General features: G+C 45.0%; 1 protein-coding gene, 1 long non-coding RNA gene and 1 other non-coding gene across 6 annotated transcripts in view; 2 read left to right on the forward strand and 1 right to left on the reverse strand.

Moving 5' to 3' along the window:
* Positions 1-14170, reverse strand: part of SEMA5A (semaphorin 5A) — a 444386-nt gene extending 430216 nt beyond the window's left edge. For 3 of the 4 annotated variants that reach the window (XM_064479456.1, XM_031443174.2, XM_064479438.1), the window contains exon 1: positions 13731-14170. The gene's annotated coding sequence lies outside the window, so the exon portion shown is untranslated. Of the gene's footprint in view, positions 1-6172; positions 9426-13730 lie in introns of those variants that run through there. The other variant, XM_064479445.1, reaches the window with a different exon arrangement.
* Positions 14171-14331: 161 nt separating this feature from the next.
* LOC116150048 (uncharacterized) lies at positions 14332-17600 on the forward strand. The gene is made up of 2 exons (XR_004133730.2): positions 14332-14614; positions 16990-17600. It is a non-coding gene; the product is annotated as an uncharacterized LOC116150048 (long non-coding RNA).
* Positions 16821-16890, forward strand: LOC116152395 (small nucleolar RNA SNORD123). Its single transcript, XR_004136031.1, has one exon. It is a non-coding gene; the product is annotated as a small nucleolar RNA SNORD123 (small nucleolar RNA).
* Positions 17601-26805: the final 9205 nt, after the last annotated feature.

Consider the following 26805-nt stretch of genomic DNA (forward strand, 5'->3'; position numbering starts at 1 on the left):
CAAAGATGTTGAGCACGCCAATTGTCAGAGACCCTGACACTGTGGTGTCCAAGATCCCGTGACTAATTTTGGATCATTGGAAATCAGCCACCACAGGATACATTTGAACTCGTTAAAAATAGCCCAGCTACCCCCTTGGAACATTTCAACTTACTGTGACAGCCAAAGAACGTGCTTCTGGTTTCAAAACGGGCTAACTCCTCTGGAATGCAATAAAGGAGCAGAATTTCATGACAGAGAATTTTTCAGGTTGTCCATAAGGTTTTTAAAATAGATTTTTCACTTCAGAACTAACAGTTAAATAATTTTAACAAGAATATTACGATAGAATTGAACACCTTCTCTCTAAGTATCAGCAAACCATGTTGCACAGGGCAGATCAATACAAAGCAAGTGTTAACTATGTTCAGAACACTCCCTGGGCTTCCACTCCACTTAAACGGGGAGCATTTAATTAAATAAATCCAGTTAATCATCTGGAAGCAAATATGGGAAAAGGAAACAGCGAGCGACCTCCCAATTGCTCAGAAAAGCAAAGCATTTCAAACATGGACAGTTTACAAGTTCCACGTGTACCTCTAATTAAGTCTTCATATGAATTCCTTTAGCTTTCTACCAATTCTTAAAAGTCTAACGCCAAGGTCTTTTATAGAAATACATCTACAAAATTGTTTTCTTCCCATACAGAGGAAAGACACAGGGATGGATATGGCTGACACTGAGGGCCTCCTTCACCAGGGCCTTTTAAAAAAAAATCTGACACAAGGTGTAATATATTTGGGTCACATGGCTGTTATCAGGCAAAATGGCTAATTGGCAGACATCAAAGTCCATCCCAACAGCGAGGTTTAAAAAGACAGGACGGCATCATCGAAAGATAAACACGAGGGTTCCGACACTCCTTCAAGCAGCAGCCTTCCCTGAAGTGCTTTTGACTTGTGTTCCTCAGTTGACCCCCGCAGGCTTAATTAAACTGGGTGTTCCCTCAACAGCACAATTAAAGAAGCTACAAAGGGCACGTGGTCCAGTGGGTCTCCCACATCATCCCCAGCCTGAGCTATGCACTAATTGTGCCCTTTGTCTGGGTCTCTGAATGATGATTTTGCCAAGCCTCCAGTCACGATTTTTATTCTTCCCATCAGCCCTGTCTCCAACACCCCCCACGCAGGAAATCCAGACCCCAAGGCCAGTTCTTCTGGGATAGTACACTTCTAATCTAAACACAAAAATTAAAAGCCCATTGAAAGGCACTCAGTGGCAAGTCCAAACCTGCATTAAAGTCTGTGCACTTCCACCAGTAACTGAAGAGACTCTAAGAGGGGAGGGTATAGCTTAGTGGTAGTGTGTGCTTAGCATGCACGAGGTCCTGGGTTCAATCCCCAGTACCTCTATTAAAATACATACATACATACAAACATAATTACCTCCCCACCAAAATAAATTTTTTTTAATTTAAAAAGACTCTAGAGTACAGATCATTGGGGGTGAACTCATAGGCTGGTTTTACAGGCCACAAAGGCGCCCACTCCAAGGGCCAGGCAGGCCGGCGTTCCGTGCACAGGGCCTCTGTTCCCGAGCCAAATTGTGTCATGATGCTTCAGGGCCCTTCTGTGGATCACAAGCTTGCTGGTGACAGGAAGGATCAGAGCTGATTGCTTTGGCAAAAAGAATGATCACTGTCTGGGTTGCAGGTGGAGGACAGAGAAAAGTCAGTGTAGAATTTATTAAAAGAAAAAAACAGACTAAATGGAACCCACGTTCTTTTGAGGGGTCTCCAGGATTCAGGGCAATTCTTTTCTTTCTGTGTCCCTTCTTCACGTTGACCCCAAACCAACCCACCAATGGAGCTGGGCATTCTGATAGAGGAAACATATCTGGGTGACACTTTGGAGAATTATGGAACGAGGTCTGCACCTTGCTGAGTTTCTCGTCTCATCTATACTTACTGGCTGAGAGGTCTTGATTCCCTTCCCTCTTGAGAGAAAAGAGCAAAGTAACTGGCTGCCAGAAGACAAACTGAGATTCTTCTGCAAGATTATCAAGGAACTCAGGGTCACAGAGCTCAAACGAAGAATGTTTTCTGGTCTCTTTCCCAAACTCACTTCCAAAGCCTGCACTAGTCCCCCCGCCAACCAAAACAAACAAATCAAGTACACTTTACATTGTGTTCCAACCTGGAGTGAGTGATCTGCTGTTTTTATTTTCATTATATGAGAAAAAAAAAGTCCCTTTTCAATACCACGCAGATACTGGGAAGGACCCTTCTTCCTATCCAAAACTTAGGGTCTGTTACTCTATTCTCATCACCATTTGGGGCAAGTCACTCTTCCCTCCAGCCATGGTGTAAGTTCAAAGCATTGATTTCCTTGAGCCGACCTCAATAAGCAATTAATTCATGGACAGACACTTTTTAAAAATGTCTTCAAGGTATTTTACTTGACAGGGTATCTGATCAGTACAAAGACTGATGATTTCCCTCTAACATCCTAACTGATTTAGAGCTTCAGCAACTAAACTCCAAGCATCTGTATTTGCTCCGTGGAGTGGACCCTACTGCACAGACGCTGGGCTCAGGGATGAGTGGGGTGTGGGACATCCAGAGGCCGTTCTGCAGACACCATCTCTGGGACGCATCCTCTAAACGTCCCCCCGTGAACCGTTCACCACGGGATTTCCTCTGTACCACGAGAAACCTCAAGGAGACAGAAACCCAGCAGGTGGGCCTGGAGAAATTGTTCAAAGTTAAATAACGTTTGCAGGCATCAGCTTTCGAGTGAATGAATCTTTGCAGTTCTTACTTGCCAGCTTGCAGTTTCCTGAATGATTTCTTTTCACGAGCTGGCGATAGGACCTAGGAATTCCATCACTGCTGGCAGACAGAGAGTACATTTGGCTCCAGGCCTGACTTAGGAGTCTGCTTGGAAAGACTTGATGGCCAATAGGCGCTGCCTGGATGAGATCTCCAACCTCCCGTCTCCACCCCGCTCCAGCCCCACCCCGACCACTGCACAGTTTCAAGAGAAGCATTTACACTGGTTTCTGTTGTGCTGCGTGTTCTGTGTTAAAAAGTGGGGGTATATAGGTAGGTGAGAAATACTTTTAACTCAAGCACCTGAGTTCAGGTGCCCTCGCCTTCCTGGCACCAGCTTTGTGACCAGGGGCCAAGGCAGCAAGAATTCAAGGTGGAGAGGAGGGAGGGCTTTGAGAGGCATCGCTCCAAGGCTTCCCGTCTCTTCCGCCATAAGACAAGGGGGAAGAATGGAGAGGTCTCCCGCTGACTTCTCACAAGGGAGTCTCTCCTCCAACAGAGTCACCTGATAAGCAGGTGTGTGCTTTTCCGAGCTTGAGAGCAGCAGCCAATGTGGAACAGATGCTGGGATGGAACCAAGCAGCCATCACATTCCCGCCACCCTTGTAACTGACCTGGGTGAGGTCTGACCTCTATGAGCCAACACGCAGCAGCCCAGAACAAGACGGAGCAAAAGAGCATGTCCATCTCTGACACCTATGCTATCACGTCATCCAGCGGCAGCTCTGCAACCCCAGAGCCAAGAGCCAGGCCTGGAGATGCCGCTGCCTGGACAAAACCTGGCAAGCCCCTTTCACACGGGGGAGGGCACTGAAACAAGACGGGAAGGGCAAGAGAGTGACCGGGTCTTGACAGAAAGTAAAGGGTCAACCAGAAGTTTTGAGCTCAGCTTGGCTCAAAACTTTGTGGTGACAGAGGAACGCGATACTTAAAAGGCAGCTGGATTAGCAAGGAAACTGACCAGGAGAGGGTCAGGATAAGGAGGGAGAAGAGGAGAATTCCTCTAACAGGGGGAGGGGGGTAGGTTATCAAAGGATATTCGAGAAGCAGCCCCAACAGAAAGGACAGGAAACCGCACTTCAGCACTCGCCTTTTCATACAGGACATCTGGTCACCTTACCGTGGGCAACAGCTCAACATCTGGGGGCTGGACCCAGCTCTGTAAAATACGTCTTTCCTCTATATTTACAGCCCAGAAATATTAACCTTAAATAAATAAAATGCCCAACTTTAACTCCTAGCTCAAACTTTAAAGGCGTTTTTCTTCACTGACATGTTGCCAAAGATCTTCCAAGTTTAAACTTCAGAACAAGGACAGGAGGAAGGGAGGGGCCAGCAGACAGAAGGGCCTGCAAAATGAGCCCTCCAGGCTGTGAAATGAACATTCCAGGCTCTTCCCTGTGTTCCAGACGGCAAGAATGAAGGCAGGGTCCTATACATTTTAGAGTGTCCAAAATCAATATTCAAGGATGATACCTGGATGCTTTCCAGAAAAGGAAATAGGTAGAAAAGAGTAAGAAATCATCTAAATGGGGGGCCTAATACACCTTTCCCACTTAGGACTACGTCTTCACATAACCTTGTACGTAACACTCCAGCTATTATGATCAACTCCAGCTATCAGGTCCAATACAAATCCACAATTATCCTAAAGGAGGCCTTAAAACAAGGGGAAAGGACACCGTTTTATTTTTCCCTGTGTTTTCAAAACTAAACATCTGTCCTGGCAACGAGGAAATTTATCTAATCGTGAAACCAGTCAGTCTGTTTAACTGAAAGCCACACTAGTTATCCTTAAAGGACGGAGAACGTTAGCTCATTGAAAACGAGAGAAAACCACCACCAAAAGCAACCTCCTAAACAGGATTTTATTGGCCAATTAAAACCATCAACAGTGACATCAAAATATAAATGTCACCCACTCCTTTGCCGTCTAATAAGCCAAAGGAAATATTAATGCAATCTCATAAACAACTCCTTACCACTCACTGAGGGTGAGTAATAATTTAGGGCTGGTAATAGAAAAACGTGGTCATTTTATAAATTTTACTCCTAATTTGTGTAGGTTAGGCTGCAAGTTTGGGAGGAGGCAGATTCAGACCAGGCTAGTCAGAAATGACGCTGGCAAAAGGTCGATAAAGCTATTACACTAGGATTTAAACCTCTTGTCAATCTCATTTTTTGCATCCAACTACTACAAGGGCTGAAGAAATGAGACGTTGTTAAAAAATGCTTGCCTGAAACATCACGGAGCTGGGTAGAAATACTTCATCACTAATGGAGATACGCTACTGGCGGATCTCAGACAGCTCGCAAAAGCCACGCCTGGTGTATTTGGAGCTCGGACCGTCTGTGCCAAAGTAAACACTCTCATGGAAAGTCACCATGCGGAAACCAACTGGTGTGGGGAGAGTAAGGTGCCCGAGAGGGAGCTGAGGAGGCCTGGAGGCAGGAGGCAGAGCGGATTTTAATGCACTAAACAGACGGAAGTCGCCATAAACAAGAGGAAAGAGCTAAAGACACTTCCTTCCACCCAGAGACAACAGTCGAAGGGCAAGGGAATTACAGGAAAATTCGTATATATTTCTACCCATAACCGAACTTCAGCTGTGCTTTCAGTGCAAAACCTGTCAAAGCAGAACGCAAAGAGCTAGAAGTGATTCCATGACTCTTCTTCTAACGGGGAGAGAAAGCACTCCGCCCTTTAAGTATTCGGGCTCTGGGCATTTAAAGCTCTGCATTCTGCCACTGGGTCTGGCTGTTAGAAGTGACCTGCCCACCAGCTGAAGCAAATGCTCTGCTAAATGGGCACAGAGGCCGGCAGTGTGCACTTTTCTCCATCCCAGGAAAGCAGCATCCTTTGGTGAACGAGCTGTCCAGACCCCACAGCTCTAATGAGACCCGCAGATTGTGTTTCCAAGATCTGCACCTGACCCCGACCCCTGTCCAGAGCAATGCTGATGCACCAACAAAAGCTGGTAGAAGAGGAGCATCGTCTGACAAACGACTGGGACTCGGGGTGGAGCAAACACCGAGCAGCCAGCGTGGCTGCTGGCTTTTGATTTGATTCAGTTTCATGGTCTCATCTGAAAACAACCTGGGTCTGTTTGTTTTCACGATAGAGATCACAGCTCTGACAGACTTCCCAGGAAGGGCTGCCGCATCAAAGAAACCCTGCTCATCCTGGCATCCGGTGGCCTCAGCCCTACGCTTTGTGAAAATCACGGAAACACAGAACACAGTCCCCCATGAACGCAGCAGGATCTGTTTAGGCCATGGGCAGCCTAGCCAACTCTAAACTAGAGATTACGCCCCAGATTTCTTTTATTTTAAAACACCTTTAATGAGGTATAGGTTACCTACCGTAACACCTACGCACTGCAAGTGTACAATTCGGTGATCTTCGGCAAATGTGCAGAGTTGTGTGCCTGTCTCCACAATTCAGTCTTAGAACATTTCCGTCGTCCAGAAAGGCCCCACCTGCCCATCTGCAGTCGCTTCCAGGCACCAGCCCCAGCCCCAGGCAACCACGAAGCTGCTTTCTGTCTTCATGGGTTTACCATTTCTAGACATTTCTTACATAAATGGAATCATAAGATATGTGGTCTTTTGTAACTGTCTTCTTTCACTAAGCATAATGTTTTAAAGTTCACACACATCACAGGCTTTATCAAGCGTCCACTCATTTGATTGCTGAATAATGGTCCATTGTATGGCCAGACCACATTTTGTTTATCCGCTCATCTGTTTCAGCTTATTAAATCTATAAATCCAACTAAGTGACAAGGCTTATTGGCCTAATCTCAGAAATAAAATAAGAAAGACTTCTATCATTCTAAAATAGCCTAGAATTTCTAAAAATCTCTGTAATGTGTGAAAATACGTAATGATACAATACATTCCCCAGAATTTGTGTGCCAGTGGGTGGGGGGGATTCAATTTTAAGTAAGTAAACATCCCTGCAGTGCACTTTTTTAATGTTTTAATATATATAAACTATTTCAATACACTTCAAGTGCTTTCTGCTAATCTCCAAGTCCAGCAAGGTCATCCCCTCACTGAACAAGCTTTCACAACGGGACAAGCAGCCCTGTATTCGGAGAGATGAAGTACACGGTCCTCGGCTCACAAAGACATCTGTATTTCAGGACTGTGGTAACAGATCAGTTTGAGAGTATTGGAAACATTTTCTCCATTTGTATAAAGACTATAAACTGTATTTAGCATCCATGGTTAGCTCCCAAAGGCTCGTTTAAGCCACAGTCTTTTTCCAGGACACTACACTGTGGTCTGTCCTCTTTGTACACTACACGAGGGCCTTTACTGATTCGTTCACTCATCCACCACATATGAACCGAGAGCAGCCTGTGTGCCAAGTGCCGTTCTAGGCGCGGGAGATTGACCAATGGCAGAGTCCGTCTCCCAAGCTTACAGTCTCTACTGGGGAAAGACTTTAAAAAATACAGTGTGTTGGTCTGACGCAAAATGCTACCAAGGGAAAAAGAGGAGGCTGAGGAAGAGAAGAAATAGGGAGGGGATGCTGTCTTAGCGTGACTTGGAGGAAAGAGGGCAGGGATGCTGTCTTAGTGTGATGCTGAAGAAGGGATATTTGAGCAAAAGCCCTCAAAGCAGCAAGATCTGGAAGTCGTGAGCCTTCAAGCAAAATGCAGAAGGAAGAGAACAGGCAAGGGCTTGGAAAGGAGGCTGGAGGGGCTGGAGCCAGGAGGGAGGGACAGCAGCAGCGCCAAGTGCAGTCAGGGAGCCAAGGTCAACAGGACTCCCCCAGTTTCCCAGCCTCAGGAGCACATCCTGCCCCACCCCCACAGCCAGAATGGCTTCTGTCCCGCTGCAGGGTCCTGGCCCCCGGGCCGGTCCTAAGCAGCAGCCGTCTGACAAGCTTTGGACCCTCACTCGCAGGCAGCTAGTCCTGCTTGCTTGGTTCTGTCACTGCATCCAAACAGCTCCCTCAACCTGATCTCCTGGTCAGAACTTAGTTCAAGGGATGTGTTTTGTGTTGTCAATCCTGAGCCCCTACCTTGGTAACCAACATCCTCACCACTCTCGTCACGAGAGTCCTATCCAGCTTCCCAACTCCACCTTCCCTTTTCTCTTCTGGAGGACCTGCTTCTGGGAGGACCCACAGAGGCGATGCGGGCACGTGGCCATCTCCAAGGCCATCCACACACTGCCCCCGCAAGCTCTGTGCAGGGCCCCCACAGGACCTCTATCCAACAGCCCTGAATCACGCAGGGACGGTCACGCCACTGTCAGCGCTGCTGCCTTCACCACCCACTCCAGCTGTCCTGGAATCCGTCCACCTCCACTGCCACCGCCATCTCTCCAGCACAGCAGGCGGGCCTGTCCCCTGGGGACCCCTCCCTCGCCAGAGCCTGCTTCCCTGGAGGCTGAGGCTTCTCCTGCCTGCCCCGCCCCATTAGACGAGCAGCTCTGTGAAAGCCCAGTTTTCTGGCACTTATTCTACCCAGCTTCCCCAGAACAACTCTCCCAAAGTCAAGTCCACAGCCAGCACACAAGGGAACTGACACGACAGGCGTCTCAGAAGCAAGCTCTTCCTCAGTTCCTACTTGTACATCACCTGGCATGAGCAATGGCTTAATGACAGTGTCTACTGAACAAAGAAGTTTCACATCCAGAGCAATTATTTTTGCTTTATGCCACCAGTTACAAACAGTGTTCTCAGCTTCCCAATCGGTAAAGTTTTACGGCAGATCTAAATCTCGGCCCTGTAAGAGGAATCACAGAAGCCAGCTGGGATTCTAAAACCCATTTGGCTGCAGGACGTCCAGCCATAAATGTCCCTGGCCTCCGTTCGGAGCACTCTCTTGGCACAGCGTGTTGGAGGAGTCCTGGCAGCGGGTCAGCTGCATCCTTGGTGGCTGGCTGAGCACAGCTTCAGAAGTCCTCTCCAAGATGTATCACATCCCCAGGTTTTGTTTTTTTTTTTTACAGAAAGGGAAGTTCTTTGTATGGAATTGAATTTGGAGTCAATTTGTGAGGAACGTACCTCTTCCAAGAAATTTTAGCCGTTCGATGATTTTGCAGACAATTCACGGGAAATGGCTTAGCAGAATTTTTCTTCTTTTTTTTTTTTTTTTTTTTTTTGGCTCTGCTTTTCTCTGCATGGGCACATGATACATCATTGCCAAATGTTGGGTGAATTTGAACTGATTGAAAGAGGCTCTATTTCCTGTGCACAATTTGCCCTTGCTCAGTCCTGACTGTCACTTGCCTAGAACTTATTTAATTTCACATCTCAGCAAATACAGTTTTATTTCTGCAGGAGAACTGTCTTCTGATAGCATCAGTCTTCTGGTTATTTATCATACATATCTGTAATTGAATTACCTATTGCAGTAATGTGATCTACTCCCAAATGTACATGAAAATGCAACATAAAATAAAATTGTTCCAATGTGTACCTCCCCATTCTGCTACAGGAACCCTAGGGAAGCCAATCCCACAGAGATACGGTGACAAGTAATGAAGGACAGATGGGAAGATAAAGATTAGTGAGTTCATAGCCTTTCAGAAATAAAAGCAATTCACTCTCTAAAACTTTATATTCTTTTAAAATGCAGTGTTCTTCAATACTAATCAGGAAACCAATTCCAGTATACGTGAGGAAAAAAGAGTAAAGAACCATTTAATTTTTTCCAAATGCAGCAATACTATCCTAATACATTTTAAAACTTAGGAAACAGAATTTAAGTGCTCATCTTTGCTCCTGTCAAATAACCATTAATCCTGGACAATAAAAGAGGTAAAGAAAAAGAAAAAGAAAAAGACAACAGCAACTCCTTTGAGAAGAGTTTCTGTTTTCTTGAGCCCATGGTTGGGTTAATCCTATTTTAAATGTCATGCCCCAGGGAAATATAACTTGTCTTTGAAGTTGCTTCAGAATACTATGAAATTCAGAGTCAAGTTTCCTTAGCTCTAGAACTTTTAGATGACAAAGATTAACTGTGTCAATACCAGTACATTATAATAAATTACTTATTACACACAACCTTTTCTTGGATCAAGTTTTTGTTTGCTTTGCTCCGTTTGGCTTAAATCCTGAATCAAAACTACTTTATCTATGTATTTTCTAGCTTACTTTAATTTTTCTCTTCTTTTCTTGCCATTAGAAATTGATTCTATATATCTAGATAACAAGAACCTGATAAAGTCATCAAAGAAATCGGTGATGTATTTATCAAGCACATCAAAAGTTGCTTTTTCAAACTGCTTCCCGATGAGTTAGCTACTCCTCACCTGTTGAATTTATCTCGATGATGCTACCAATTTGTGCAGGAATTAAGAGACAGCAGATTGCCCCCTATCTACAGCAGATCATGTCTACAAGGCTAGCAATCAGAGTGACAAAAAACAGAAATTTTCAACAAAACTTCTGCACCTCAGTTTTAAAAGGTTGCTGCAGACATATGTGAAAATGTCTATGTTACCAACAACAGTACACAAAGACAGTATAAACAACTTAAAGTCCATATACGTACTCATTTTAGGACTCAAGAAAATAGTTCACTTTCTTTGTATAAATGTGCAAATAGATGAGTGTGGGCAGAAATGCACAAGGTCCCACACTACACACTTTGTACCTTTGTGTAACTCAATTTGTTAGACACCATAATTTACATTTTAAAAATTATTTAACACTAAACATAAAAACATAAAAATTTGTCACCTTGTGGTTATAATTATATCCTAAGCAATTTGTCTAAGTAGCTATAGCAACAATTTTAGAAACATTTTAAAATACAAATATGGTATAATTTTAGAGTCAAGAATTATGGAGGATTTACTGCAGGATGTGGCTACTTCTCTCAAACACTTGTGCATAGACTACTACAAAAATGGATTCCTTGACTATTTTAAACTAATTAACTTGTTCTGTGTCGCAAACCATAGGATTTGTAACCCAAACCTCTTCTTAGGATTAGTTCTAATCTTAGTGAACTCTAGAGTTCATGATTACTTGTGTATGTAATGGAACACCTTTAGACCTTCGGCTGGACATTTAACGAAGTTCTGTTTCCCCCTCCCCCACTTCCAGGTGTGTGTATCAGAAGCAAAGCCTCAATTTCAGTGACTTTACAACAACAACAAAAATGGACATTTGGAATCATTCAAAGTCACCACCAACTTAATAAAAACAATGTAATGGTCCCGTTAAGCAGCTCTCTCTAGTATCAGGAGCGTATGACAGAGTCCCAAGGAGCTGACATCTGTTATCTGGAGCATTTAGCGTGCAGCACAGAGAGAAGTTTGTTGTGTTTAACACCACATCTCTGATCAACAGTCTGAAGTGAAGCAAGGGGGAGGGCGTAGCTCAGTGGTAGAGCTGGTGCTCAGCCTACCCAAGGTCCTGGGTTAAATCCCCAGCACCTCCGTTAAAAGATAAATAAATAAATAACTGAATTACCTCCCCACCTCCTGCTACAAAAAAAACAAAAACAAACAAACAAAAAAACCCAAAACTGTACTCTTCAAAGTACACACAGTTAAAAACAAATTAAAAGAAAGTGAAGCAAGATTTCTTGCTGCAAAGCGTGGATGGAAATTCAGAAGCTCTACGAACTCTCCAAAACTTAAGCAAAAGTTTACGTGAACATGGGGATAGTCACCTTGCTCCCACAGCCGACTTCTGTACCTTTCTATACTATCCAGACGTGGAGAAGAAACAATTTTAAGAGGAAAAGGCACTGAAGAACACAGGTTCATTTTTACCAAGTTCTGAACATCTCAAAAACTTCTTTTGGACAAAAGCAAGCTTTACCACCCAGGAGACCAAAGTCTTTGCTCTCAGCAGGAATCTCGCAGCTGTTAGCCATTAAAACAACCAAAAAAGTTAGTGCAATTTGTAAAAAGCATAAAATGATTAGCATCATCCATCTTCTCCTTGTTAAGAAAACTACATATCAGCTAAAAGCGTGTAAAAACATGTACAGTTCATCAACCCTGCGGTTCCACGAGTATGCAAATGATCAGCGTGACCAGGGCAACACGGTGGATGACCTGCTATTTCATGGCAACGTTTTTTCAGGAAAGAAATTCAAGGAAAAAGAAATCTGTTTCAAGTGACCCAAGTAGTTATATTTTGGACTGCTTTTTCATTTAAGACATACATGGAAAAAAATCTTTTGGGGTACAAAATCCTGTTTCCTTAAAGACAACATAGACAAGAAAAGTGATTTAAGTGATACACAACTTAAGGTATTATCTGCTTGAATAAAATGGTGAACTGGCCACTCTAGTGCACGATAAACTTTACCTTCTCTTCAATAATGAAACTGGCATGAATTAACAATTAATTTAGCAATCCTAATTAGGTATTAAAAATCTTCCCTAGTAAAGTCTGTTTTTGTCTTTCTGCATCTCCTTAGGAAAGACTAACTCTATAATAATAACATGTCTGTTGTTTCCAAACTTGGCCATCATGACAGAGACCTTCTGGATAAGCTGACTGTGACATTCAATTGTTTTCCTTAAAAACAAAATTCAACATAAACCTCAATTTAAAAAAAAAATTTTAACAATCATAGGTACCTCCTGTCATTTTAAACAATATGCTCTTGATGAGAACTTTATGTCAGTATTAAACATAATTCACATTATCTTCACTCAATTTTTATTTCTTTTTGAATAAACACAAGGGTCACAGTAGGGAAGACAAACTCACAAACAGGAAAAGTTTACAGGGATACGTTTGTCTCTGGAAGGAGTCTATTTAAAGGAATTGAGTTTGGCAACCATCTTTCCGGTCCCTTCTTGTAACAAGGCTGACAACTCTCTCTGGTCAAGAGATCAGCTCCCCGGCACCCTCTACCTCTATGAAATTATTGCAAGATCTGCCTGGTCCTGGTGTTTGCTGCCTAGGACCCCCACCCACTCACCGGCACAGAGCAACTGCTCCTAGCATCCTCTCGCTCCCTTCCAGCGCTCGCTCTCAGCGCCCCCTGCCGGGGATCCCCGGGACGCCGCAAGCGCAAGAAAGTTAAATCCCAACTCCAAACAGCCGCAACCAGGTACAAAGCAAGGAAAGGGCGAGGAGGTGAACGCGCTTCCCGCCAAAGCCCGGGGAATCAGGATCTGACTGCGCCGGCCAGGCACTGGGCGCTGCGGGGAGCGATCCCGGGGAGACCCCTACTCGGCAGCGTTTTCCCCGCACATCTTGGGCGGATCAGTACCCGCCAGGGCCCAGATCTACCTCCGGCTCCGAAACCTTGAGCCAGAGGATGCGAAATCCTGGAGCGGCGGAGAGATGCCCGCAGAAGGCAATTGGCCTGGCTGCAGCCCACCGGGCAATTGGTTCCCCAGGCCTACACATCCCCAGCCGCGGCGTTAAGGGTGGCCGCCAGCCTCAGTCTCCCTCATTAATCAAAGGGCTTGGCGGAGTTGAGCCTAAGTCCCACTACCTCCACGTCTCTCGCGGGCACCGCAAAGCCCCTGTAACTGGACCAGGAGAACCCTGACCCAGGCAGCGGCAAAAGGGCTGCTAAGTCCCGGCCACCGGGACCCCTGCCATTCGCTCCCGACAATGGGAGCGGAGACACGCGCCGGGTGCGTGCACAGACCTCCACTGCTCATCTTCCGGAGATGTCGGGCAGCGGTCCCCTCTCTCCCACCACCGGGTCGCCCACCGGGTTGCTTCTGCTCCTTATCTCTGCACGCTCGCCGTCGTTAAAGGCAGACACAAACTTCCTGCCCACTTACAAGCCCCCGCGCTGATGGTAGTCCTAATCCTGTACGTGCAACCCCCTGCCCAGTGCCTGCAAAAAGATCCTGCCCGAGATCCACAGACCCACCCGCCGACCACTGCCACCCCCAGGTCCTGGCCCCAACGCGGTTCGGTCGGGGCTGCGGCCACCGCCGCGCAGGATCAGGACAGGGGGTCGCTCACCAGGTGTGCGGAGCGCTCCCCGTGCCAGTCATCCAGTGCCTGGGGCCCGGAGCAGCTCTGAGGCTCTTCTTCAGCGCCCGGAGAGGGAAGTCGAGGCAGCGGCTGCCGACCCCCGCCACTTCCCCAGAGTCACCCCCAACTCGCTGTGCTCCGTGCTGGCGGCGCCGGCTCGCGCGCCAGACGCACTGTCCCCGGGCGCACGGCCGGACGGGTGGTGAGCAGGTTCGCGCCCAGCGGGGGCGAAGGGTGAGGAGGCAAAGTTGGGTGCTGAAGCCGCGGGGATGGGCCACAAGGGCGGGGCCGCCGCTGTGGAGAAGAGGTGGAGGGTAAGGGCCACTGCCGGGCAGGGGCGCAGGCGGCCGGGGGCTGCGAAGCCCACGCGCGGCAGGAGCACAGCGCGCGGGAGCAGGCGAAGCGAGAGCAGCCGCCGCCGGCGCCGCCTTCCCGGCGAGTAGAGCGGCGCTGGGAGCACAGGCGGGGAGCGCGAAGCCGCCTCGCCCCGCCCCGGCCCCGCCCCCGCCGCCGCACCGCCTCCTCCCCTTCCCCGCCCGGGTGAAACCCGAGCGCCCCACCCCGCGCCTGACCTCCCTGGGCCCCTCCCCCGACACCGCCCCTTCCCCGGACCAGACCCCCTCCGCTCCCGGGGGGGCCCCCTGGACTCCAGGAGCCCCACTCCTTCCTCTTCAGTGCGAGTGAGCACGAGCCTGGACTTTCGGGGACTCCCTTCCCCTAGCCTCGCAGAGACCTTCAGTGGCTCCCCGCCCCCCGTCCCGCCGCACAGACGTGGCTGCTGGGGGGGGCCAGGGGGTGCGGTATAAAGGGAGGGAGGCAGCGCGGGCGAGACCCGAGACGTGGCGCGTCCACTCTGATGGCCTCGACTCCAGGTACGTGCGTGTCCTCCGGCGGAATCCGGTCGTGTGGTGGGGGTGGGCAGGGACCGCCGGGTCCTCCCGACTCCAAGTTTGTGATTTTGTTCTTTTTGAGTGACATCCTCTTACGTGCTCTGAGCTGGAAACTTCTCAAAGACCGAGGAAGCTGCTGCGGGTTCTTAGAGGAGCAATTTGGGGGTGCACCTCCAGGCTAGGTCGGGTCAATTTCAGCAGAGTTAAATTAGAGAAATTTAACGGGGAGGCAGGTCAGGGGGTCCTCAAGTAGCCACGCTGAGCGTTGAGAGAGGAGCCCCCAGACGGACAAAGTCAGCTTCTCCGATTACAGGGCAAATGTTACTTGTTGCACTTTTGTTGTGTCTTTCAACTTTATCGAGCAAGTACTCAGGGGAAATGATTTGTAATTGGAAAGCAAAGTACTTTTCAAGACTCCTAGAATTTGATACTTTGTTGAAAAACTTCCATATGGAACCTTGAAGGGCCGCGCCTGACCTTTTCCTTCTGGATGGGGGTGGGGGACAGTCTCTCTGGGCCCTTTTTCTCCATCTTGGCCTCAGAGGATGGCTTTCAAGTTTCCCTTGCATTAGGAAACTCATTAACGCCCCTACCACTGCCATCTTACTGCAGTGACATACGGAACCCTTATGGCCCACTGTCACATAATCGCTCCAGAGCCAGCGCTGGGTTCTTGGGATTGGTGGTGCTGGGAATGGCCCAGTGTGCCCATAACTGTGCCATCAGCTCATCTCTGAAGCAGAGACTCCATCACTGGCTGCGAGGTGTCATGGCTCCTGCAGTAGCCAGGCACATCCAAGAAAAGGACAATACAAATTGAAATGGATGTGTCTTTATTTTCTGGAAGTATTTTTTTAATGAAAGAATTAAAGGAAAGCAGTTCTGCAGGTTTCCATGGAAGCTCAGCCCAGCCTCAGGTCTCCAGTTTCTCTGTAGCACCGGTGATGGAGCTGCTGTGGGTACTCAAGGCCTCACTCGGATTTCCTTTAAGACGTCCACAGGAAATGTCTGTGGCTGGGCGGGCCCCTGAGCGGCATTCTTCCCTGGGTTGTGCTGGGGGCACTCCGCCTGGTGCCTGGCAGCCGCCTGGCTCCTGGGGCCTTAATGAAAAGCTTAACACTTCTCCTCTGTGCTTGGCACGTGGAGCACTAGCTCCGTTCCTGACGTTCCAGGTCTACCGCCTACGTGGCAGAGAGGCCCAGGAGCCAGCGCTCCTCCTGGGAGGAGGAAGCTCTAGTTGGTCTCAGCCAAGGTCTAGTGGGGCTGCTCCTGGGGAGGGGGAGAGTGGGGGAGGACATTGCCTTACACTTGACCTTGCAGTTCTTGGATGAGTGGGTAGACCTGTGGAGCCTCCAGCCACCAGGGCAAAGGGAGATGAAAATTAGGACCCAAGTGTGTCCGGCTCCTTGAGCTTACCCCTTGACACTCCAGTTAAAGGCATGTACACTTGCAGAAAAATCCTCGGCGTGTAGAGAGCTAAGCAGTGGGAAGAAAATAGCTTTCTACGCCGTAACCCAGGAGGGCTGATAACATGACATTTAACTCAGTAAGTTATATAACTTTACGTGCATGTTGCAGGGTTGGGGGGGGAGTCAATTTTACAGGCAGTTTAGAGGCTCCACTGAAGCATTTTTAAAATATGTATTTTTAGTGATAATGATTTACTAATTAATAATAAGAAAGAGTAGGAGAAACCAAATAATCATTTAGGGTACATCCTTAGTTTGAAGTGAAACTCAAACTGTCATGATTTTGCCTTGTGACCTGGAGAAAGTTCCTGAACTTTTCTGAGCTGTAGTCTCTTCCCCAGGAGCTTAAATAAACCTGCTGGCACATGTGTCCTTTGTCAGCATTAAAGGAAAAAGAAGGTGGCGTTAAGTGAACTGCTCACCCAGGGCCCAGCACGAAAGTAGGCTCTCGACAACTCAGCTTATTAACATAGAATCCACAGGTGTTTTCTTTTTCCAAATGAAATTTCTGGGGTTTTTTCCTTTGAAAAGTCTTTGCTCCCTGAAGAACTCCTGACATTGTCACTTCTCATCACATTCAAAACTAGAGGTGATCATTTCAAAACCAAACTGTCTGGTTCTCTTCTTTTAAAAATAATATCATAACTGTGTTAAACCTATGCTGTATTAGGTTAGCCATGCAGACCACATAAAAGACTGAGAAAACTGACCAAACATTTGGTGAAAATGATGAATCCTGGGGCGCTGATTCATGTGATTTGAAAAACGCCATCCATTTCCTGATTCACCTCAACTTCTGTGCTGAAATGCGAAGGATCTCTTATGTCTCCAAAATAAGTAACTGATTTTGTCTTGTCTTTACTTCCCTCCCTTGTGCTTGAATTTTAGCCATGTGGTTAAACTGCCCCCTCAGAGGAGAGTAGCAGGGAGGGCGCTGCTGGATGCTGGATGCTCCCAGAAGAGATCCCGATGCTGCTGTGGCTCGCAAGTGACCTTAAAAGGAACCCTTGCCATGTGTGAGCCTTAGGATGCAACGAGCTTGTATTAATATCCTGAAAAACCTCAGCCCGGAAAGCGTGGTTCTGGATGTTTACATCTTAACTGGATTTTCCTACCAGAGAGCCAGGGCACATTACAGTCTTCATCCTCAAGTATTCTCTTTTCAGTCCTGTTTTTCTTCTTTTATATCCATGGCATCCAAGAATTGACAAAAAAGTGCTAGATCATCTGATCGACCCCATCAGTTGTTTTCTTAACATGGCCAGACATAGGTAAAAAGATATGTCATTTTATGCCCCACTCAAATTGCCTAGTCCTATTTCTTGTTCATGTATTTTAAGTCTTTGGAAGACCCATGGTTATGGTTACAGGTGACACTGTGCTGCTCCCCAAGGTTTGGACAGATGAAGAATCACCAAGAGGGCTGAGTTCAGGGACTCATCAGCTCTTCCCTGCATCCCTTGAGCTCCACCAGAAACTCTTTAGGGTTTTTTTTTTTACCCAGGAAATGCTCACCCCACTTTTAGTGCAGCAGCCCACTGTCCTGGCAGAGGTAAGCAGACCAGGTTTGTTCCAAAAGAGCAGCCCAGAAACTAGGACAGAATAGAAAGAAAATAGTACGGCACATCTGAGAATGAGCATTAATAAGCATGGGACAAACCGCAGGTTCTTGGAACTTAAATGGAAGGACCAGGTCAACCACAAGGACACCAGCAGCCTGCCAGTCGGTGCATGGGACAATCCATCTTGTCCCCTTCTCCAAAGTCTGAGTTTCCACCTGAGTCCATCCAGGGCCCACTTCTGGCTTCCCGGGTCTGGTCAGGGGAACACGCTCTGCCACTCCTGGTTGTTCCGTGCAGGATGGCACAGAGTGAGTTGGCCCTGGCCCCATCCGGGTGAGATCTGCTCACCTATGAGCTCTCCTGAACTCACTCCACAAGTGAAAGCCCCCTTCCCAGACCTCACAGCCACGTTGAAGGGAGCAGCCTACTTAAAATCCACCCACTAGGAACCACAGCGCAAACTCAAGGATACAACAGCCAGAGCATATATTCAACAAGAAATGCTGACTTATTTTTGACTTAGAAAAGTTGCATAATTAACCTCACTTTTAGGAAGGGCCTATTAATAAAAGACATTGTTATTTTACTTCAGCTATGTATCCAGAAGGTCAAAGTAGTCTAGAAATCTGAGTGTATTTTTTCCTTGTGTTTATGGTTAAATTTCTAGATATATTTTTCTAGCAACCCAGTTTCCTTAAAATAAAATAATATGCTCAAAATACCTCAAGTCATCTCTTTTTAAGTGTGGTATGGGGAGAAGAAAAAAATGCCAAGTGTAGAAGATTTTTGGAATTTCTAGAGGAAATGCAAATGACTTGCAGCATGGAGATAAAGCATTTGTATGGTTTCCTGAGAGTAATTTTCTGACTTTGAGCGCTGTGTATACCTTGAGTATCTATAAGCAAAGAATAGATGTACTTTAAAAAAAATATGTTTAATACTTATTATTGTCCTCTCTGTTCTTCTGTCTTTGGAAATAGAGCTTTGGGGGAAAATAAATATGTTTAGAAATATATTTTCAAAAGTAATGCTGATCCTACATGGATTTAGAAACACAGATTCGTCTGTCTTAGTGTATTCCATCATTTACCAGGGAGATTAACACATAATGACCTTGAGTTCAATGAAAAGAATATCTTCTAAGTGAAATTAAACCAATAGGCAAAGTGTCTCCTGAAGCAAATCAGCTGGAAGATGAGCTGTCAAGGCTGCTGTCACCCGTCTGCCAAATCTCATTTCAGACCCTCCTTTCCAGTCCCATAGTTGTCCCCTTAATTCAGAATGTCAACTTCTCTCACCCAAAATACCAATGCCTCCTCTTACTGGTCCCCCTGTCACCCCCGGGTCTGTATCACTACATCCCAGTCATCATCTGCAAACAGCAACCCCCCACCCCCATCCTTAATAACACAGACCTCCTGATTGTATTTAAATTGCAATCTGCCTGGCTTTGAAAGAGAATTTTTTTCTTGCACCCAGGTTTGACCATGGAACTTAGCCATGACGAATAAGATGTAAGTCCACAGGATTCCAGGAGAGGTTTCATAAAAGGGGGCAACAACTAACTGGGCATGGTCTTTCCAGCCCTTCCCTCCCACTTCCAGATTCCTGCCTGAAACCTGATGGTGATAGTTGAAATTCCAGCCACCATCTTGGACTTGGAAAGTAACTTTGGGATATAAGCCATGAGCTAAGGATAGTAGAGCTGAAGAAAAAAAAAAAAAAAGAAAAAAAAAGAAAAACCTCAACCTTATGGAGCCTCCTTATCAGCCCAGGAGTGCTACCTCCAGATTTCATAACATGAAAAAGTAAGAACCTTCCCTTTTGTTTTATCCATCACGGTTTCTGTTCTGGTTTTAGCAGACGAATGTGATTCCTAAATGACAAGGCTGTAAGATGCTTCCAGATCCAGCATCGCTGCAGGTTCCTGTGTCAGCATTACCAGCCGTGCGTCTCCTTCTCTCCCTCCCTGCCTCCCACTCTGCTTTCCTGCCTTCAACACAGTTTTTTGCCCCACGTGTGCTGGGCACTCACTACACCGTTAACAGTAGAACGGAGAACAGCATAGCCAACGCCTGCCTTTTCGGGAATGACAGCCTGTCGGGGAAGGTAGGGGTCAATGACTGATCTCACCAGCATGTCAGCGAAAGCTCTGCTAGAAGCTATGAAAGACAAGTTTAGGGGTGTCTGGCTTAGTCTGGGGAGTCAGAACAGGCAGCATTGGAAAGGCGGCATTTGAGCCAACACTGGAAGGTGAGTTGTGACCAACGAGAAAATAGGGGAAGAGAGTAAGATTCCAGGGGAGACCAGAAATGTTTAACTTTAGAAGTTAACTTATACACACTCGTTAAAATATCAAGGAGAGTTAATAGTAATTGCAAAAGAATAGCCATGGGTACAATCTTCTAAAACAGTAGAGAGGAAAAAAAGATGAAATAAAGACAACGTGCTCAGTCCACTAGAAGGCTGGAAGGGGAAAGAAGACAAATGGAAAGAAGCTGCAGACAGAGAAGAACTAGAAATTAAGTAAATATATAAAATCCAGTTATATCAGACAGCACAATAACACAAAGGGAAAAAACATACCAGGCAGATATAAGTCAGAAGAAAGCTAGTCTACAAATATGTCAGAAACACAGATTTTTAGACTAAACTTTTTCAGTAAAAATATTCACTATCTGAAAAATAGTGAATTCAGTCCATTAGGAAATGCAAATATGTATATAACTAACAAAGAAGTTTCAAAATGTAACAAATAAAAATCTACAGAATTGTGAGGAAAACTGGCAAATTCAGCCATTGATCTCACACATTTCTCTCACTAATTGATAGATTCACAGGGAAAAAATAGTATGAATTTAGATATCCTGAGAAAAACGATTAACAAGGTTATTCTAATGGATGTATCAAATTCTCATGCAATATCTACAAATCTTAAGCAAGTCTGGGGCCATAAAGCAAGCCTCAATGAACTCTGAATAGTTAGTACCATTCAATTAGGTTATAAATTAATAATTTTAAAAATAATTTAGAAAACTTCACATTTGTTGATTGTTAGCCACATTTCTAATAACACATGTGACAAAGGAGACACAATGGAAGTCAGAAAAATTCATATGTAATATAAAAATAGAATATATAAAACTTATGTGATGTAGCTAAAGTCATATATGCAGAGAAATTTAGCCTTAAATACTTATATTAGGAAAGAAGCAGTGACATATTCTTCAAGCTTTACTGAGATAAAAGTTTAAGTTTATATAAGTTTAAGGTGTACAGTGTAATCATTTGACTTACATACATCATAAAAAGATTGTCACAAGTTTAGTGAACATTCATCTCACATAGTTACAAAATAAAAGAAATAGAAAAAAATTTTTTTGTGATGAGAACTCTTAAGAAGGACTGAAATTAACAATCTACATGTCCATCTCAAAAACCCAGAAATAGAACAGAGCAAGGGAAATAACGTAGTTAATATTGCATATTAATGAAGTAGGCCATAAAGATACAATAGGGAGAATGGACAAACCAAAGCTGTTATTAAAAATCATAAAATATTAATAAAATAGAAATAGACACATCTCTGACCAGATACATAACTCACTAGAAAAATTTAGCTTCGGAAAACTAAAGGAGAAATGAAAACTCTAAAAACACGTGACTAGTAAAACTGAGTCAGTAAACACTTCAACAAGAGCAAACAGGTCTGCATGGTTTTCTAGGAAGATTCTCAAATATTCAAGACACAATTTCTATCTTATGAAAGTTATTCCAGTGAATAGAAAAGTCATAGGCCAAAACTCCCCAAAATTCAAGGATGTTTTATCATTAGAAAATATACCAATATAAATTAGCGCATCAGCAGAATAAATGAGAAAAACTGTATGATCATTTTAATAACTATATAATGCGCTTTGATAAAATTCAACATGTATTTATCATTTAAAAAACCTCTTAGCTATTAGACAAGTAATAGAAGACCATTTACCTAATCCAGTAGACTATCTACAAAAAAAAATCAACAAAAACTTGACATTTAATTGTGAAAAGTTGGAGATACTTACTTCACTTGAAAGAGAAGATTAAGACAAGTACACACATATCAACACTTGCATTCAACACAGAAACAATGGTGAAAAGAAAGGAACAAACTTTAAACTGCAGACCAAATAAGTGTCTCCAGTAAAACCGCTTAAGAACATCTACAAATAACTAATTAGAACAAAGAGAAAAGCACTGCAAGTTTGCTAGGTAGAATCTCAACACACAAATCAATTGTGTTCCCATAAACCAGCAGCAAATATGAGAAAATATAATTCAGAAAAGATAACATTAACCAAAAAAAAAAAGTGATTTGTTCCCTAAGAATAACATTGGCAAAAGATTTGTTGAACTTTAGTGGAAAACTTAGGAAACTGAATTTAAAGGTTCTAAAGAAGACTTAAATGAGTCCTACCTCACAGTTTTGTGTGGGATGATGCAGTGTGCAATATCTTATGTGACATATTCATTTAGAAATGTTCATGCTCCCCAAATTCATCCTTAAATACAATGTGGATCAAATCAGGATCTCAACTGTCTGTATGGACCTTAAGTAGATCCTAAGATATATGAGCAAGGCAAGAGCCCACATTTAAGGGTAGTTAAGGAATTTCTGTAAAAATGAACATGGTAGGTTGGAGTCATAAGACATCAATACTGTTCATAAAGCTGGAGCAGTTTTGACACTGAGATACTGGCACAGGGTAGACAAAGAGAACAGTAGAACAGAGCGCCCGTACATGGATTCCCCACGTACGCCATTTTTGCCATGTGACAAAGGGACTCATTGGGGGAGACATGGGACTCAAATGGGTCTAAGACAATTGACTATCCTGATCTAAAAACACTGAATTAGATACTTCCTTCAAGCCATTCATAGAAATAACTTCAAAGCAGATTAAAGCCAAAGTGAAAAACAAAACATTAAACCATTTAAGAAAACATATAAGCATCTACCTATATGACCTCTGGGTAAGAGAACAGTTGTATCAAAATGAGATACAAAGACCAGCCCAAAAAGAAAAAGAAAAAAAATCAATACAGCAAACAACATTAAAATTTAGAACTTTCATATGACAAAATACAACTTAAAGCGAACCATAGCCTGGGAGAATGTTCAGTGCATACAAATGACAAAAGATAGTAGGCAGAATATGTTTTCCAACTCCTACCAATCCACTGGAGAGGGAGGAAGCAGTAGAAAAATGTGCAAATGAAACAGGAAGCTCAATGGCAAATAAACATAAGGCTAGAATACAACCTTCCTAATAATCATGGAAATTTAAAGCAAGATGGCACCATGTCAAACCAATCAGACTGGCAATAATGGAAAAGTCTGGCAGTACCAACTGTTATCAGATATTGGCAAGGGGAACTTTAGAGGTGTAAATTGGCACAATCACTTGGGAAGGCATTTTGGCCACTCTTACAAAGTTGAGAATTTACATCACACACAGCCCAGTTGGCAAAGCTGCAGAGGACCTGTAGCATACTGCCAATAAAGTTTTAAAACCAAAAATCCTATCTGTATAATGTATGGACATTTGCACAGTAGGCAAATAGCACAGAAATGATAAGCCCTAAATTCCCGTCTGGGGAGGGTGGGGAGCAGGGAGATTGTGGAAAGATAAACAAAGGACACCAACTTTATCTGTGATTCTGTTTTCCGTTAAAAATAATAAAATATGAAGCAAATATTGAGAAACGTTAAGATTGGGCAAAGCTGGTTTGGTGGGTGTTTGTTAGATTATTATCCTTTTCTGTCTGCTGACAAGAGTTCATAATTCAATAAAGAAGGTTAATGGGAAGTAAGGAAGTACAGGCAGTAGGCAAAGAAAGCTCATTAGAGCGGTTTTGTCCTGAAGAGGAACAAAAAGACTGGCAGCAGCTGGAGAGATGTGTGCACAGAGGGCTATTTTTCAAAGTGGGTCACTCGAATCATGTGTACATTGATTAAAATTCTTTCATAGACAGAGAGAAACTGACTATGTAGTAGAGGAAGCAGGACAGCCCCAGGGACAAAACCCTTGGAAAGAAAAGGGACAATAGAGTTTGTTTGGGGAGAGCTGGAATTTGTCTTAGCCTTGTCAGAGGAGAGAGGACAGGGAGGGACCAGGCCCAGGCAGGGGTGGCGGTTTCACTGCTACAGCTGAGGGCCTTTGGTTTTCCTAATGAAGTACGATGTCAGGTCCGGTGGGGAGTAAGTAGAGGGCAGGAGGTTCAGAGAAGAGGAGCTATGAAGTAGACGTCTTGGAAATCAGGAACGCAGACTGGACTCTCCACGCTGCACTGAGCGGCCAGCTGAAGTTTGTGGTCGTCATCCTGAAATGAACCCCATCCACATGCCAGTGGGATTTTCTCCAGCAAAGTTCAGCAGCTCAGTCACGTGTGTGGAGGAGGCCGATGGGTTGAGTCCAACCAGGAGATGGTTTCTCCAAGCAACGGAGAAAGAGCAAAGCAGGAAAACTGAAAATGCTCACAAGGAGATGACTTTATGGATGGCTGTGCAAGGAGGACGTGGGGACAGGAATGACACTGGTGTCAGTGGACTAGAGGACAAGATGAGGTCAAGGAATCACTACAAGGGATCCCATTGAGAGGGAAGCAGAAGGGGTTATTATGGGGGAACGGGAGGTTGCAGAGGGGCAGTGCACCAGGGTGTGTCCATGGCGATGGGGCGGAAGTGAAGGTAGTGGTTGTTGATGGTGGGGAAGACGGACAGGTTCTGAACCAGAAGGTCTTAGATGTGGGATCAGTGTAGATGCTGACATCACCAAGAGGAGTCTTCAGTGAATGAAGCCAGGTGACCCAGGCAGGTCAGCTGATCACCGCCATGAGAAAAGGACACTCACTACCTCATTCGTTTTACAGAGCTCGAAAATGTGGTTCAGAGAGAATGAGCCTCTATGAAGTAACTCACAAATGAATAACCAGAGGAACCCAGAAGTGTTGGGCTCCGAACTCCATACTCTTTCTGCTATACTGAACTCCTTGTACAAGTCTCAACACAGTAAGCTTGAATAATTGTACCATGGAATTTGATGTTAATCTCTAGTTAACCTCTTCTGAAGGGGCTGGTCATCAGCATCCTTAACCAGCGCTACCAGTCAGAAATATCTGAGGAGTCTCTCAACATACACAAGCCAGGCTGACCCTCAACCCACAGAATTTGTCTCTACGGGGTGAGTTCAGACCTGTGATTTTGAAAACGCTCCCCAGATGAGTCTGAAACACAGCCTAGTTAACCACTGACTCAGGTTATTGTCGGTACAAAAGCTCTCTAAAGCGTGAATGGTTCTGACAGTCCTGAAGAGGAAATGATCCAACCGAACATGGTCTGGAGTACCCAGTCGTGTTTTTCTATCCATCTCTGTTTCTGGAGTTCTTGCTCTGAGTATCTTATGTATCGAGAGACATGTTTTTCTGTTCAGAACCTTGTGTAATCAGAGCAGATTCTTAATATTTGCTCATCTTGCCCAAAGATTCATTAAAATATCAACTTTCATCAATTGATTTCTATAAAATATTTTGCTTATGTATAATATCCCCTGCAAAACGTTTGCTACCTGGTTGATTACTTTAGAGATTGCCTATATTATGGAAGTCTCTCTCCCTGTCTTTCTGCCTCTGTCTCTGTCTCTGTCTCTCTGTCTCTCACAGACACACAACTTTTCTCTTCTAGGATCAGATTTAGCAGCTTTGTTCATGAGTCAGCGTGCCTTCAGCAGGATATGAACTGAGAAAGGAATCCCCGTTGAGTAGCACCAAGACCATTTGACTATTGTTTCTCTCCCTCTACCCTAAATTCTCAGCTCAGCCAGCACAGACATGATTATTTAATTATGCAACCGTAAGAACTGCAACAATATCCATTTGACTTTTCCCTACCCCCAGGAGGTGATCTCAGCCCTACTCACCCCGGGGAAACACGTCAGGATCTTGGGTGGATAAGGAAATGGCCTGTAGGTACCTTGTTCCCAGAAAATTGTGCCCTGTCTTACAGCCTCCACCAAACCAAACACTGCTGCCCTCTCTGAACGGGCTGGACTGTCTCCTGTTTCACTCCCCAGAGCCTCATGCATGGTGCAGAGATTCACCCATGTATGGTGACTGCATCAGTGAAGTCACAAACATCTGAGGCTCAGGCAGTCTTCAGCCAAGGGTCTTCCAGTGTGTTTTTCATGTATCAGTAGCTTTCCAGATCACCAGGCTCTGGGCTAAAAGGTTGAAACTATTTACCTGTTGACCCTTCACAATAACTCTGTATGCTGGAAATTATTACCACCACTCAATGGATGAGAACACTGAGGCACAGACAGGTTAAGTAACACCCCCCCCATCAGAAAACAAGGAGGTGAAGATGGGATTCAGATGGTGCCGCTGCTGTCATCAGAGGCTGAATCTTTACCCCCTCTCTACTATGCACTAGACCGGGGATGGTGAACATTCCCTGTAAAGGCCAGGTGGCAAATATTTAGGCTTTGTGAGCCACTGGGTCTCTGTTGTAATTCTAGGTAATAGATAAATCAATTGTGCTCCAATAACACTTTATTTACAAAAGCAGGAGGGGGGCCACTGTTGGTGATCCCAGTGGTGCTCAAATTTAAGCGTGTCTCAAAATCATTGAGAGGGTTTGTTCAGATCAGACTGGTACCCAGCACTCTCCTGAGTTTCTGATTCAGTACGTCTCGGGTGATGCCCAAGACTTTGCATCTTTACCCTGCCTCCAGGATGCAGCTGCGGATGCTGTGTGTCCTGGGACCACCCTTTGAGGATGTCTGCCGTGGCCTAGTGCACAGCCTGCATGCTATCTCCTAACAGTCAATCAGAGTTCATGTAAAATCAGGCCATTCCTATGACTAAATCCCCATCACCTCCGTCCCCCTGCAGTCTTTATTCTCAGGAATTTCATTTTCAGGAACATCAGCTCTTCAGACATGAACCAGCTTTTATCTCCTTGGTATTCACAGTGCTGGACATAGTGACTTATGTTACCAGGCGCTCAAAAATGTTTGCTTGTAGAATGAAAACAAAATGAATGACCACGGTGCTGTGTTAGATTATTTCCAACAATTTTAGAATGTGACAAAAATACTAA

Source organism: Camelus dromedarius, chromosome 3 (assembly GCF_036321535.1).
Source record: "Camelus dromedarius isolate mCamDro1 chromosome 3, mCamDro1.pat, whole genome shotgun sequence".
Classification (NCBI taxonomy): Eukaryota; Metazoa; Chordata; class Mammalia; order Artiodactyla; family Camelidae; genus Camelus; species Camelus dromedarius.